At 40.1% G+C, this 13941-nt stretch overlaps 1 long non-coding RNA gene across 1 annotated transcript in view; it reads left to right on the forward strand.

Moving 5' to 3' along the window:
* Window positions 1–125: 125 nt before the first annotated feature.
* LOC309655245 overlaps window positions 126–13941 on the forward strand; it is a 48396-nt gene continuing 34580 nt past the window's right edge. Inside the window, exon 1 of the long non-coding RNA XR_014260692.1 lies at window positions 126–13941. This exon is cut by the window's right edge and continues 24852 nt beyond it. This is a non-coding gene — a long non-coding RNA (uncharacterized lncRNA).

Genomic DNA, 13941 nt, shown 5'->3' on the forward strand with positions numbered 1-13941 from the left:
TCCTGCTTGATCAAGTACACTGCTGAAGCTCTCTATTGAAATTTTTAGTGCAATGATTGTATTCTTTAGCTCTAGAATTTCTGTTTGATTTTTTTCTTGTTTCTATTTATTTATTGAACTTCACATTTTCTCCATGTATTATTTTTCTGATTTCATTCAGTTGTTTATATGTGTTCTCTTTTAGTTCTCTGAGCTTCTTTAAAACAATTATTTTAAGTTCTTTATCAGGTTGTTGGTAGATCTCTATTTCTTTAGGGTTAGTTATTGTGGCTTTATTGGTTTCCTTTATACAAACTCATTAAAGCAACTCATTAAAGCTTGGCTTCAGAAGAAAAAGTCATTCACCAGTCAGCTCAGCCTGGGATTATGGGAAGGCTAGTTCTTGGCATCCATAGACAGGAGAGGCAAACTACCAATACTCTGAGGTTGGGTGAGGACACTCGCTGGGATCTGCCATAGGGGGAAGTGTGAATTGGGCCTTATAGTTGGACAGGGCTGCACCTGTGTTCTCTGGCGGGGTGGGATTGGTGGGGGACCACTTGTTCTAGCAATGTTGGTAACAAGGGCCCTGGTTGGACAAGGCAATGTTGCTGTTAGGAGCACAAGGCTTCTGTCAAGATCTGCAGTATGTTACTGTGAGACCATAACCCTTTTCCTTGTTCCTAGCTGTCCCCACGTGGTATACCAATGCCAGTTCCCTCAGTGTTCCATGTGAGCTGAGAGAGAAGTGGGCCTCTCAGACAATGTCCTGAAACCCTGGGGAAGTTGGATGTATGACTTAGTTTCTCTTTCCCCAACTGGAGAAATCACAGGCCAAAGAGATCCTTCTCAGTGTGTTGCTGTTCCAGTTCAGAGAAGGGGTGACATGTACAAAGTGAAATGTTTATTCTAACCCTTTTTTATGTAGTTTTCTTGTTTTTTCGTTCTCCACCAGTGTACTATAGCCTTACCCCTGAGGTGTCAGACACTCAGAACATCATTTTCATCTGTGTATAGTTGCTAAATTGTTTTTCTGTGAGGGAACTAGGGACAGGGATGCCTATTTACCATCTTGCCAATGTTACCTTAGACTAGCCTTTAGTCTTAAAATGAATGTCTATGCTGATAATAAATATCTTTATGGTCTGTTAGGCCACCAGCCAACTTTGGAAGAATGGAGGTTTTCAAACGTTGATAGAAACTAAAATATTACATGGGAAATGAATCACCAATGTATTAGAGTCATTGAAAATTCTCTAACAGAATTATATTATTGATTGTAAAGTTCATATTCTGGAAAAAAATTATCTAAGAAAAGAATTTTCAGACCAAGTTGTGAAAAGAGCTACTGAGTTTTGGACTGGAAAAATTAAATGCCCATTATTTCTACTCAGAAACTCCTATTCATAATTTCAGAAATATCTAACTCTATAAGAATTAGAAAATTATAAATCAAGGGTAAATAAGAATAACACCATAGGAAAATGGGAATTACATGATGGGAATTTTTCTTTACAATATTTCCATTGTATGCTTGGGTGGCTTTTCCATGCCACTGACAGACTCATTCAAACAGAAGGAATATACTGAATATTTTGGAAAATTCAACACTTATAATTCAGGAAATAATACAAAGATGTGTTGTTTGAAAAAAATTATTTACAGGTAACATCTAAGATAAGTCAAGGAAGCCATCTAAAGCCAATGTTACCTGGAATATGGTGGCAAATGGACTTGATCAAGATTAGACCTTTAGAAGGTATCAAATAGTTTTAGTAATGCCGAGTATGATATGTAGATGGCCAGACATGTTTCCATAGGCTAAAACTGATGCTCGAGCAGTGAAAAACACCTTTCTAAAGTATATCATCTCAACTTTTGGAATTCCTAAATACCTAGAATCCAGTATAGAAAGTAATTCTATATTTTGTAATTTAGGAGCTTTGTAACATCCTACAAGTACTCAAAATTTGCCTACTTTTTATCATTTCCAGTTCCTGGACAAGTGGAATTAATGAACCATATCCTAAAATTTATTTGGCTAAATTACATCAAACCACTCACTTATGGTGGCCCAAAGCCTTACCATTGGTTTCGTTAAAATTAGGTTAACTCCTCCTAGTAAACAAATTTCAAATTTCAATTAGAAGATATTTGAATTTAGGGTTTAAGCCTAACCCATTATCTGATGCAATAAAAAGTAGTCATGATCAAATATAATACTTAAAGAGTTTGCAGGCTTCCCTGGACTTATTTTGCCAGATGCTGGAAAAATTCCCCTGAGGAGGTATGTCATCAATAGTGAACAGGAGACCCGGTATATATCAAATTGTTCCAATATCAGACTGATGGTCATCACACCAGACAGAATCCTACCAGGTTTGTTGATAATTCACATCAAGGTGAAGAAGAAACCCAAGTAGATGCATGCTTCTCTTGTAAGACCAACACCTATGATTGAATGGGCCACAATTTCCATTAAGAACCTTAAGGTTAAATCCTCTAGATAGTAATATAAAATAATATGCAGGCTGAAGAAAAAGTTTGTCTAGTGGACAGACAGTAGGAGACATAGATTGTTGTGTTACTTCTTAATTATCTTGACCATTATAATTTTGATACTTATTCTATTTTATATCAGTTGAACATGAAGCTTATAGTATTAGACCTTCTTCCTTTAAAAGTGAGTATATTAAACTCAGGGAATTTTGAATTGATTACAAATGTTCGGAATATGGAGTGAGGACTCAAGAAACACATATTTTGTCATAATACTTCAGATCCTTCAATTGGATAGTTTAAATTTAGAAGAATGAAACCCACAGACTATCTATTGATCTATTTACCCAAATAAAACAATCTTAAATATCACCCTTTGTGTTATTGAATATAATAATGGGAAGAAATTTTTAACCAGTCAAACTAAATACAGGTATATTCAAATTGAAAGTCCCTAAACAATAACACAAAACTCCAACTGCTCTCTACATTATATAGCCATTGGAGCCCAGTTTGACAAAACTGAAATGAATGTACAATGAGGAAGACATATCCCAGCCCAAATTATATAGCATAGTTCCTTTAAAAGTCCCAAAATATAGCGTCCCATTAAAAATAAGCCTATCTTATTTAGAATTTAGCAATCTCCAGTCTCCATACTTAAGGTTTCTAGGGTCATTAAATGGACTATTGCTTTTAATATTACTACTTCTAATTTGAGTCAATTCAACTCAATTCTACTTGTATGCAATAAGCTTTATGACTATGAAAAGTTTTTACATGAATATTAAAATGTGTCATGATCAAACTAAAAGAGATTTACTAAATACCATATTTATAGGTAAATAGAAGCTGGGACAACAATTGCAAACTTTATTGATATAGAAATATAGACAAACATACTTAGTGCTTTGGGACAATTGCAGAAAGACCTAATTCACATGCAAACAGGGTGGAATCAAAACCTAATACAGAATACAACTATAGAGAAAAGTGAAAATGGAATTGAGAAATAATTTGGAATTGGACACCTGGGAATGAAACCCTGCTGCAAAAAAAATGTACGTAAATATTTTTCACAAGCCTTCACTCATATAACTGAACAATTAGTTATTCAACAATTGCAATATACACTTACTAGTACTGAAATACAAGATTGTACGTACTTAGAACAACAGTTAGATTTGGGCATGTTACTATATATGGAGAGATTAAATAATGTTGTAAAAAGATTAATCATAGAAGAGCTGAAACTTGGCAATTGCAGATTGAAACTTCTGAAAGCAAAACTACTAAAACTAACCTCACTAAAGAACATAAGTTTTCTCCTATACATATGTGAAACTAATATGTTAGATGGGTGCCAGTCCTTCAAGGAGATATATTTGAATTGAGACAATGGAACCTTAAGAAAAACACATGTGTCTAAATCAATCTATGTGCTTATAAGTGAAGAAAAATTGTTCATCTATTAAGCTTTGTTAAGTGATTTATAATTCCTAATAGTGTTGCACCTTTGGGTTCTATCCTTCGCTCTTTTTCTCTCTTTACATATTACAGTAAGATATACTGCTAAGAGTTACACCTTCTCAGTAAGTGGCAAATGACAGCCTTACTCATAAATTCATTCCAAATAGATCAGTGTACTAGAGAAATTTCACCCTAAAGCACTTAGACTTATTCACTTAGTCAGCCTGAATATTGATATGGGGTGTTCTTATTGATTGACTGATCTACTTGATGTAATCTTATGACAAAACCTTTGCTTATTATTTGAATTTTACATGATTAACAGTTAAGAAAAATTTTGTTAACTGGCATATAGATCAATGTTCAATACTCATCTAGGTCTCTATAATGACTAGAGCAATATTTATATAATATTGAATGGGATCCTAATAGTGTCTTGCTGCTTTAGGGTCATTGAATAACTTTTAATAAATGAAAATTCTGCCAACATAGATTAAAATGTGAAATTCAGTAATTTTCTGTTTCTATTAACCCTAAAGTTGATTATATTAATGAGGAAACCCATATATAAATTTCAGTGCCTGAATATCATGTTAATGCATTATTTTCAGTATAATGATGTATGTTCTATGAATGATGGAGGCTGCCTGGAAATGAATACTATTTTCAGTAACCCGATACTTGATTTGTAAACTCCAAGTTTCAAGTGGCTTCAGGTGTGTCATTTTAGGAGCGTTCATATGCAATAGACAATGCCAAATGTTACCAGTATGGCATCTTTTGATATATAGATAAAGGATGATAATTGGGATGCTCTTGTGTTTTCCTGACACGTTCTGAGTGGTTCTCCAAAGAAACCTGTATTCTGTGTCATTCCTGTGTAGGGTTGTCAATAGTCTACAACCGCTATACTAGGTCATTTTCTGAGTATTTATCATATTGCTTCGTTAAGGAAAAACCTTCAAGAGCCATGTTCCATGAAAGACTTAGTTCTATATTTTGATACTTGTCCTACTCTTGCACACTTAAATAATGAGTACAGAGGAAGAGCATGGTTTGACCTGCAGCCTTGGAGAATTAATGTGAGTCAGGTGCCTACCACTGAATATGTCAATATGCCAGTCCAAGTTGGTACCATAATTGGCTGGCACATATATTCAGGTCCAAGTGTATATATGTGTGTGGAAAGCCAGGGCTTCAGTCAATGATGAGAACTTACAGTCTTGAAGTGAGATGATGACCTGGAAATCATGATCAATGGAATTAAAATGAAGATAAACCTAGGTGACAATACAAGAAAATATATATTTAATCATTATTTCCTTTATAGACTTTTTTTTGGGGCTTGAGGCAATGAAACCTTAAAAGAGACTTATGTAAACCAATCTTGTCTATCTGCTAAAAGTAAAAAGAAATACTCATCCTATAAACTTTGTTTCAGAGATTTATAATTTTTAATAGTAAGGTACATTCAGGGATTAGTCCACTGCTTTTCTCTCAATGTGTCTTTGAGTAAGACATTCAACCAAGGAATGCAACACTGCATTGATGATAGGTGTCTAGATTCTTGTAGTCATAGTTACATTCCAAATAGAAAATTGACTGGAGAAGATGCACTCCTAAGCATAATAGATTTAAGCAGAAGGTAAACTGAATAGGAATATGGAATTTCCTTTTGAAACAGTGACTGACTTACTTGATGTAAATTTATAAGTTTCATTTGAACATGAAATTAATAATATTGAAGTTGAGAAATTTTGATTCACCGGTCCCCAGTACAATGTTTAATCTAATTCAACAGACAAGATGAGAACAATATTTTTTATAATTTTACAGGATTCTAAAAGTAGCTTTGTGCTACTTTGAAGTATTAAAGGATCTCCCATAGCTGAAGGAAAATGCCATTAAAGAGATCTGAGATACAGTAGTTGGACTGTTAAAGAACTAAAATTTTAAGCTTAAAATTTAATACATACACTAAGAAACACACAAAATTACAGATCTTAATATGGACCGATTGTATATAATATAATAAACAATTTGCTATAAATCAGCAGTCCCCAAACTTCTTGACACTAGGGACCAGTTTCGTGGAAGACAATTTTTCCACAGACCGTGGGGGAGGGGTGGGATGGTTTTGGGATGATTCAAGCTCATTACATTTATTGTGCACTTTATTTCTATTATTATTACATTGTAATATATAATGAAATAGTTATACAACTCACCATAAAGCAGAATCAGTGGGAGCCCTGAGCTTGTTTTCCTGCAACTAGATGGTCCCAGCTGCGGGTGATGGGAGACAGTGACACCCGAAGTGTGTTGTTTATGTCCAGTCTACTCCATAATCTCGTTTTGGTTGCTGTCACTGCAGAAAACCCTGCTTCACAAAGACAGGATGTTGGAAATGGAAGCAGGCTTTTCAGTGCTTTTGTGGCAATGTCAGGATATTACGTCTTGACTTTAATCCAGAACATATGGAGATTTGAAGTTGTCTCAAACATACTTTTAAGGCCACCGTAATTTGCAATCTCAAGCAGTTGATCCTCTTCTAGCACGGACAAAGTCAATTCACCTGGTTTATTCACAAATGAGTCACGGATCCATTCCTTCCCAGTTCAGGGGTCTTTTGTGGTTGGGAAGAAATGCTCAAACTCTTTTGAAAGCTGAGATAGGTGATCATGCACCAGCTGGGAGGAAGATGGCCCTGGCTCAGTCTCTTTCAAAATCTCTGCTAATGTTTGAAACATGTCAAAAAGCCATGTTCAGGTGTCGCCCCCATAACTCCAGTTTGGCTTTGAATGCAGCCACTTTATCTGCTGACTTGAACACAGTTGTCATTCTCCCCTGAAGTGACAGATTGAGTTCACTGAGCAGGTTAAATATGTCACACATGTAAGCAAGTTTTGTGACACATTCTGTGTCACTGAACTGTGCTGCCAGTGGTGACTGTTTTTCTAAAAGAAATCCCTGGAGCGGCTCTCATAGCTCAAAAACTCTGACCAATTATTTACCTTTAGAAGGCCATGTCACTTCTGTGTATAGGAGAAGACATATGTGCTCTGCATCCATCTCCTCACAGAGCTGCGTGAACAGACGTGAGTTAAGGGCATGTACTTTAATACGGTTGATAATTGTAATCACATCCTGCAAAACGCTAATAAGTTCAGGTGACATTTTTCAGCTATCCAGCATTTCTCTATGGATGACACAGTGTGTAGACTCACATTCAGAAGTGACCTCTTTGACCCGAGTAGTGAAACCAGAAAGCTGTCTGGTCATGGCAGCCGCTCTGCCCATGCATATACTGACACAAAATGACCAATTCCGTTTTCCTGATAAGTAATCATTCAAAGACTTGAATAGTTCTGCAGCTGTGGTGCTGGTTGGCAACAAAAGTGCACATAACATATCCTCATGCACATCCTCCTGGAAAATATATTGCACAAAAACAAGCATTGTTGCCTTGTTGTCAACATTGGTAGACTCCTCAACCTGGATTGTGTACCACGGTGGCTCATTAATCCTCTCTAACAATTGTGCCTCAATATCCTTTGCTATTTCAACAATTTATCTATTTATGATGCTAGCTGAAAAAGGAACATGTGCCACCTTTTGAACTGCAACCTCTCCTAAAAGTTCACAACAAATGTCCTTAGCAGCAGGCAAGATCAACTCTTCACCAATAGTAAAGGGCTTCTTAGCTTTAGCAATGCCATTAGCCACTAAGAATGATGCTCTCAGTGCAGACACATTTGATGAAGTTCTGGCCTTCAATAATTGCTTCTGTTCTTCGTGTCCATGTTTTTTTCTTTTGAAAAACTCCAAAGGCTTGTCTTTTAATGCAGGGTGATTAGTCTCCATGTGGTGAAGCAGTTTTGAAGGTTTCAAGGCTTTGTTGGATAGTCAGTTGCCACATATAATACAAAGCAGGCTTGGAAAATGTGAATCACCTGTTGCAATGAACCCATAATTTAAGTAGGACTCTTGGTATTTTCTTATAAATGCAGCTTTTTTTATTTGGCAGTCTTGGAGTCTTCTGCTGTCTCATCATTGGGTCTTTCCCGATTTTCAAAGAAGCTCTCCAGCAAAGTTTGTTTTTTATTCATTTTGGCTAGGGTTAGCTTGTGGGCTTACCATAACTGTGACTGAGAAAAGTGTGCAGTGTGGGAAAGAGTTGTGGATGGAAGTAGTAAATAAAATAATGGGCAGGCCACACGCAGACTAAAATGATTTTTGGATTCTGACTTAAAGCCTGCCACTAGATGCAGCTGTACAATTGAAGTACATCAACTCACTTGCCACTATAAATCTGCCACCAGATGCAGCTTAATTGTCACTTGCCACTCACAGATAGGGTTTTGATATGAGTCTGCAAGCAATTGATTTATTATGGTCTCTGTGTAATCAAACCTCCCTGCTAATGATAATCTGTATTTGCAGCCGCTCCCCAGTGCTAGCATCACCACCTCAGCTCCACCTCAGATCATCAGGCATCAGATTCTCATAAAGAGAACACAACCTAGATCCATGGCATGTGCAGTTCACAGTAGGGCTCGCACGCCTATGAGAATCTAATGCTGCCACTGATCTGAAAGGAGGAGGAGCTCAAGTGGTAATGTGAGCAACGGGGAGTGGCTGTAAATAGAGATGAAGCTTAGCTCGCTCACCCGCCACTCACCTCCTGCTGTGTGGCCCGGTTCCTAACAGGCCAAGGACCAGTACCAGCCTGTGGCCTGGGGGTTGGGGACACCTGCTATAAATGATGCCAGAAGATTCTCATTTACAATTGACTATGCTAGTGTCACTAAATGAGAAGTATTTTTTTCTCAATGAGTGACCAACTAACTTTAAAGAATTATCAAGGGCAAATCCAGTATTTTTGATGAGATATTTACTGAGCTGTGGTTGCCAGGTGATGGTGTGATTTTTTTTAACTATATGTATAAGAAGGCATATTTACATTGATTATGAAATTCATTTCTTCTGTACATGTAAAGTGGGTAAGATATTGAAGAAAACACACAATATAACAATGGCTTATTAACCATGTTCAAAAAGGCTAAAATTCATTTTCAAGCATCACTAAACAATCAAAATGACAACTGTACTGTTATTTTATTTGTAATCCAAAGACTCATGTGGCTTCAAAAATAGAACTTGAGGAAGTTCTTATGCAAAGAGAAAAATACAGAGATAACAATATAGATCAGTGTTTAATAAAATAAAATTGATCAGTGAAATGACCTCATGTTTCCTAAACACTAAAGGTGGAAAAAAGGAAAACTAATTCACAAACATTCTAATTCTACAGGAAAAAATAAAAGGTAAACAAAACTATAATAACATTCAAAAAATATATAATGATAATTAAAATACAGAAATATTTAGGATGTTTAAATGAACATATACAATTACATCAATCCTAAAATTGAGAAAGTAAAAAAGGAAAGAACAAAAAATATTGTATATAATAAAAAATAACACTAAAAAGATTTCTGCTAAATGTCAAAAAATATTATGGAAATAATATTCAGCATAATGTATTAATTTTAAAATATTTTGTGGTAAGCATATTGAAGAAAGAGGAAAATGATACATGAAAATAGCAGAAAAGATTAGAAAATAAAAATTATATTATCATCAAGAGAAAAAAAGATCATGCTCAACAGGATTGTGCTGAAGCACAAGGGAATTGGCCATCCAGGGGCAGGAGGATGGAATCTTCCTGTCCCTTCCAGAGCCCTCGGATGTGGGTGTGGAGGCACCCTATCATTCTAGGAAAGCATGTGAGACTCTACCTTGTCTAGGGGCTTCCACGTGGACAAGGCATGGTCCTGTCTTTGGCTTTCTTTCCTGATCCCTAGTTCCACAACCCGCCCGGAGGCCATAGGCAGGGCCTTCTTAGCCCTTTCTCTTCAAATTGTGTCTTTCAGTCAGACGTTCTGGCAAGGGTCTCATCACTGCCTGAATGACTCGAGGTGAGTGGCTCTCTTTGGTCCTTGACACAGGCCCCAAAGGACATTGGATTATGTGGGATGCCCAACTAAAAGCAGTCAAGAGAGAGGAGTCCTTTCAGGAACCTCAATTGTCCAAAAGGGGGATTTCTGCTGTAGCACCACAACTAAGGGCTAAGATCTTAGGAAATGAAAAGCCTTTCATTAGACCTGAATTCTAATCAGATTGCACATGGAAGCAATATTTCCTTCCCTGGGACCCTGAGGAGCACACCTCAAAGCAGAGTACTCTGATTAACTGAGGGGACAGTCATTTGTGGTGTGTATTTTGCAGTCTCCAAAGAACCATCGGTAGGGAAGAATCATGCCCCAGGACAGGAGATGGTGAGAGGCAGGCAAGAACCCATACACCAGGTCTTGGCATGTAGACGCTGCTGGCTATTGAGAGAGCCGAAGGGCGGCCCCTGAGTTAATGGGACTTGGCCAGGTAACTTTCAGGGATGGTGGGGTCTTGGTGAGGTTCATTGTTCCTGATACTCCCTCTGGTGGATTTTGCTTCAACAACTAGCAGCCATTGCATCTCCTGTGGAGTTCTTCCACTAGGGGAGACACTGCCTTCAAGGAGAGCACCCTCAAGAGGAGAAACCCCTTTTGAGTGTGCCTACCTAGTAAGATTGTTGAGAGCCCTTCTGAGCCCTGGTATCATCTCCATTGTGACGCCCTGTTGCCCGAAGTAGAGGGGGACCCAATGATGTGGGCCAAGGAGGGAGTAGTTGCACTGCTGTTCTTTGGGGGCCTTCAGTGGTCCATAAAACAGGCTGCTGCACCAAAAGATGATGGCTCTTATTCCCGGCCTGAACGTTCCCATGCAGGGCTTTGCCAGGTTGACTGGTGCTCAGCCCATGGGCCCATCTCCAGATAACTGCTTCTTCAAGCCTCCATTCCATGGGAATTCATGGCCTCATTTTCTGTGTTTTGGCAGGCAAGTGGCCAAGCCGAATGTCCCATTGACCGCCCCATGCTTGCATGGACCAGAATTGAGCCCAAAGGAACGTCTCTGCTCCCCAGCACATGTCCAGAGAGTTTTGGTGGCCAAGAAGCCATGACAACAGGCCTTCTGACGGGAGGTGAGCAACTGATGCTCTGCCTTCTCTCAGCAGTCCTTTAGATATTCGTCATTTCTTCATTCCTTGACACATTATTTATGTATGCATTCATACACAGATCCACACGTCCACTGGTTCATTTATGTTTGTTAGTATATATAGAGGAAGGGAGGGAGAAAAATAAGGAGCTAGGGAGGTAGGGACCTAGGAAGGTAGGTAGATGGGTTGGTAAGTAGGTTGGTAGATAGGTGTTAGGTATGCGTTTCAGATAGGTATTTATGTCAATGCATATAGGTACATTTGGTCACTCTTTGTGTTTATGCATGTATCCCTGTTTGTATGTCTTGTAGTATCATCTGATGCATGAAGATGTACATGCAACTACACCCAATGCCTAACGCTATGGACTAGGAGTTGACACAAATGTCCTACTCCTCTCTAGGCAGACAACGTCCCCAGGGAAAGGAAGATCTGAGTTTGGACTGCTGCCTATGGTGAAACCAATGTCAGCCTTGGTCCAACACCTGGAAGAGATAGAAAGTCACGTCTTTTTGAGCATCCTCATTTCCAGAAAGCATCTGAGGTAAGACTACTCAAGTGCCAGGGCACGGAGGTGTGGGGATTGCCTCGGTCGAATCAATGATGAGAACTCATATGGTCCTGAAGAGACATTATGACCTAACAATCATGCTCAATAGGATTATGCTGAGGCCCAGTGGAGGTGGCCATCCAGGGACCAGAGTTTAGGGATTCTCCTGTCCTTTCCAGAGCCCTGAGGTGTGGGTGTGGAGGCCCCTATCCCTCGAGGAAGCCCTTGAGACTCTACCACGTCAAGGGGCTTCCATGTGGCGAAGACATGGTCTTGTCTTTGGCTTTATTTCCTGATGCCTGGCTCCACAGCCCACCCAAAGGCCATAGGTGGGGCCTTTCCTTAGCTCTTTCTCTTCAAATTATGTCTTTCAGTCAGACGTTCTGGCAAGTGTCTCACCATGGCCTGAATGATTCAAGGAGAGTGGCTCTCTTTGATTTTTGACACAGGCCCCAGTGGACGTTGGACAGTTGGGGAGGCCCGGACAGTTGGGGAGGCCCATCTCAAATCTGTAAAGAGGGGGGAAATCCTTTTGGGAACCTCAGTCCTCGCAAAGGGAGGATTTCTGCTGTGGCACCACATCTAAGGACTAGCTTCTCAGCCACTTAAAAGCCTTTCATTAGAACTGAGTTCTAGTCAGGTTGCACATGGAGGCAACGTTTCCTTCCCTGAGCCCCTGGGGAACATCCACACAGGTCTATGCATACCTGAAGGCAGAGCACGCTGATCTACTGAGGGGACAGTCACTTGTGGTGAGTGCTTTGCAGTCTCCAAGGAACCATCCGTAGGGAAGACTCATGCCCCAGGACAGGAGAAGTTGAGAGAAGTTGAGAGGCAGACAAGAACCCATCAACCAGATTGTGGCAGGTAGCCAAACCAGCCAGGTAGCTGCTGGCTATTGAGAGAGCTGGAGGACGGCCCCTAAGCTTAAATGGAGCTTGGCCAGGTCGCTTTCAGGGCCCATGGTCTCTTGGTGAGGTCAATTGTTCCTGATGGGCCCTCTGATGGATTTTCCTTCACCCATTCGGGTTCAATGATTCTCCTGGTGAGTTCTCCCTCTGTGGGAGCCACTGCCTTCTAAGAAAGCACCCTCAAGAGGAAAAACCCCTTCTAAGTGTGCCTTCCTAGTAAGGTGTTGAGAGCCCTTCCGAGCCCTGGTATCATATACATCATGAGGCCCTGTCGCCCGAAGTAGAGGGGTGGACCCATGATGTGGGCCGACGAGGGAGTAGTTGCATTGCTGTTACTTGGGTGCCTTCGGTGGATCACAAGAGGGGACACTAAACCAACAGAGGATGGCCTTGTATCTGTCCTTAACGTTCCAATGCAGTGCTTTGCCAGGTTTACTGGTGCTGAGCCCGTGGGCCCGTCTCGAGATATCTGCTTCTCGGAGTGTCCATTTTGTTGGACTTCATGGCCTCATTTTCTGTGTGTTAGCAGGAAGGTGGCCAAGCCCAATTTCCCATAGGCTATCCCATGCTTGAACAGACCAGGATCGAGCCTGGAAGAAGATGTCCATTTGCCAAGAAACGTCTGTAGAGTTTAGCTGACCAAGGAGCCCTCGACCCAGGCCTTCTGATGGGAGAGCCAAAGATGCTCTGCCTTCACCTGGGAGTCTTCAGGGATTCATCAATTCTTCCTTACCAGGCACATTAGTTTAGTACCTATTCATGCACAGATCCAACTGTCCACTGGTTCCTTTATGTTTTTAAGTCTGGATGGAGGGAAAGAGAGAGAAAAGTAGATAGGGAAGTAGGGAGCTAGAAAGGTAGGTAGGTGGATACTGACGTAGGGAGGTAAATAGTCGTTAGGTATGTGTGTCAGGTAGATGTTTATGTTAATGTATACAGGTACATTTGGTCACATTTTTTGTTCATGGAAGTGTTCCTGGATGTACAAGACATGTGTCGGTATGTCTCGTATCATCATTCGATGCATGAAGGTGTACACGTATGACCCCCAATGCCTAAGGGTTGAACTAGGAGGTGACACAACTGTTTTCCTCCTCTCTAGCCAGATAACATCCCCAGGGGAAGAAAGATCTGAGTTAGGCCTGCTGCGTATGGAGCAAGTGTTGTCTGCCTTGGTCCAACACCTGGAAGAGACAGAAACTCACGTCATTTGGGGCATCCTCATTTTCAGAAAGCTTCGGAGGTAAGCCTACTCAGGTGAGGGGGCACGAATGAGTGGGGAGTGCCTCAGTTGTGTCAATGATGTGAACTCGTATGGTTTTTAAGAGAAATGATGGCCTAAAAATCATGTTCAATAGGATTATGCTGAGGCCCAATGGAGGTGGCCATCCAGGGGCAGGAGCGTTGGGATTCTCCTGTCTCTTCCAGAG

This window comes from Balaenoptera physalus (assembly GCF_965194825.1).
Source record: "Balaenoptera physalus genome assembly, chromosome: 2".
Classification (NCBI taxonomy): Eukaryota; Metazoa; Chordata; class Mammalia; order Artiodactyla; family Balaenopteridae; genus Balaenoptera; species Balaenoptera physalus.